This window comes from Galeopterus variegatus, unplaced genomic scaffold (genome assembly GCF_000696425.1).
Source record: "Galeopterus variegatus unplaced genomic scaffold, G_variegatus-3.0.2 Scaffold764, whole genome shotgun sequence".
Classification (NCBI taxonomy): Eukaryota; Metazoa; Chordata; class Mammalia; order Dermoptera; family Cynocephalidae; genus Galeopterus; species Galeopterus variegatus.
This window is the reverse complement of record NW_007726875.1, coordinates 279,068-281,601: the sequence shown is the minus strand read 5'-3', so window position 1 is coordinate 281,601 and position 2,534 is coordinate 279,068. Positions and strand designations below refer to the sequence as shown.

The 2,534-nt window shown below is 48.3% G+C and overlaps 1 protein-coding gene across 1 annotated transcript in view; it reads right to left on the bottom strand.

Moving 5' to 3' along the window:
- The window catches only part of ZNF329 (zinc finger protein 329), a 31,210-nt gene extending 29,485 nt beyond the window's left edge, over nt 1-1,725 (bottom strand). The window contains exon 1 of the mRNA XM_008572224.1: nt 1,531-1,725. The gene's annotated coding sequence lies outside the window, so the exon portion shown is untranslated. The remainder of the gene's footprint in view (nt 1-1,530) is intronic.
- Nucleotides 1,726-2,534: the final 809 nt, after the last annotated feature.

Genomic DNA, 2,534 nt, shown 5'->3' with positions numbered 1-2,534 from the left:
GTAAAAAAAAAAAAAAAAAAAAAAAGCATAAAGTTAACAATAAGGGTATTTTTTTCAGTTCAGTGGGAAAGGAATACCCTTAGTGCTAAGTAGTACTGGCACAAGGGTATATTCTTCTAGGGCAGGGGTTGGCAAACTTTTTCTATAAAGAGCCCAATAAAAAAGTTTCAACTTTGCAGGCCCTAAGGTCTCCGTCATGACTACTCAACTCTACCAGTGAACAGCCATACATAATACTAAACAAATGGGTGTGGCTGTATTCCAATAAAACTTTATTTACAAAAACTGGAGGCCCGTAGAGGCCATTGTTTGCCAATCCCTGTTCAGGTATTATCTATTTAATCTTGGAGTAGGAGACCTTCTACATCAGGATAGGAGTCCCAGCAGGCATTTAGAAAATGATATATTTGTCTAATAACTGTAAAATCTTGCATGCAAAAAATATAAAGAAAACATAAACACATAAGAGCAACACATCAACACATGACAGAGACAAAAAGGGAGCTTCTATAAACTGATAATAGAATGGATCCAAAGGTTCTGAATGGGCAATTCAAGGAAAAAGAAATCCAAATAGTTATTAAGTATATGAAATGTTTATCAGGCCTATTGGTGATAAAGAAAATGCAAATTAAAGTAATAAAAAGAAATGTTTTCCTACTTATCAGAATGGCAAAAATAAAAGGAAAGCTAATACCTAAAGCTGCCATGGCCACTAATGGGAAGATGAATTGGTACTTGTTGGCTTGGAAAGTTATCTGGCAGTATCTTTAAAAGCTAAACACACACACATCCTCTGACCCAGACACTCTACCTGTAAGAATCCATCCCGTGAAAGGACGTGCACTCGAGGATCTTTACTACAGTACCGTTTGTAGCGGCAAAAAACTAGGAGCCACACACTGTAAAAACATGGAATGTTGTGATACACCCATAAAAAGAACGCAATAGAGTCAATTTAAAAGAATGAGTTATAGATATGTCTCCTGGCCTGAAAATACATCCATGATATACTGGTAATTTGCAGAGAAAGGGATTTTAAAAAAAATGACCAAAAACCAAAGACTTTGATTATGTACAAATGAATAATTATGTGAGCACAGCGGAAGGATGGAAAGTAGTACTCTAGGCTGTTGAGAGTGGACACCCTTACCCCAGGCCACATATCCAACCTGACAATAAAGACACTTCTTTCTCTTTAACAAAGATTACCTGTGTCCTCGACACTTGAAGTTACTGCCCCAGTTCATGCTCACTCTCCACAGGTCTCCTTGCCTGTGGCCACCTACCTTTCTAACCCATCATACCCTGGGAGAATGTTGATTTTGGAATACATAAATTCATCACCAGGTCTATCAAATACTTAAAGCCTCTCAGTGATTCTTCTTCACCTTTATGAACATTAAGCTGTAGTTTCCTTAAGGAAAAGGAAAGGCCTTTCGCGGCAGCTCAACACTATCAGGCCTTCACTGACCTGTGCCACATCTCACCCGCGCCAACAGATGAAGAGCCGCATCAACTTTTGCTCACCCCGATCCTTTTGACAGAAAGGCCCTCTAGGCCCTTGTCCAACTATCCGACGCCGTGCCTTCTTTTTGGTCTCCTCTTCCAAGAGGCATTCCCGGATGCCCCAGCGGAGCCACGCGGTCTTTGCTCTTCCATTTATTTCCCCGGGGCTCACATTCCACAGCCACGGAATCAACAGCACCGACAGACTAACGGAAAGAGCCTCCGTCCCTATCCTTCATGCCTCCTGACCCCGGGAGCTACTCCAGGAGGCGAAGAGGGTTCGTAGACCCCCCAAGCGGGGGCAGAGGGCGGGTCAAGCCGACTGCCAAGGGGGACTAGGCCCCGGGAGTGAGGCTGGAGCCAGGGTGCCCACCAGACAGGTTCGGGCGGCCGACACGGCAAGTTGCAAAAGATGAGGAGGATCCATGGACTGCAGGCTCAGGGTCGGAGCGGGAACGAGGGAGGCCCCTGCAGCGAAAGAAGGATCCGGGAACGACACCCCACTAATTGCCAGCCGTAGGCATTGACCCCGATTCGAGCCGCCTGCAGCCCAGGCCGGGTTCCCTACATGAGGAGCCGAGGCCGGAGCGGGTCCGGTCACAGGAGGCGCCCGAGCGCCCACCGCGAAGCCGATGCCACGATTCTGGGCCCGTCAGCCAGGACTGGGGACCACCCGGCTGCGCCGCTGACCCTCAGACTGATTTGCACCGCGTTCTCCTCAGCCACTCACTGGCAAAACCGGACGTCCTCCCCTCCACTGCGCCCGTGCGTCCACCCTGTGTTTTCCTCCTCCTCGCTGCGCAAGCGTGCGCTTCCATCGCCTACAACTTCCAGGAGGCCGTGCGGCGCGGTGCACCGCCTCTTCCTTCCGTAGGTCGTATTACCTGAGGCGGCGGCGCTCTCCACCAGCAGCGAAGGGAGCTGACTCGGAATGCTCGATGTCAAAGTCTTCAAGGTACTCGGGGAGGATCCCGAGGCCACCGGCTTTAAAGTGACCCCACAGGTGAAAGGAAAAAGCATCCGCA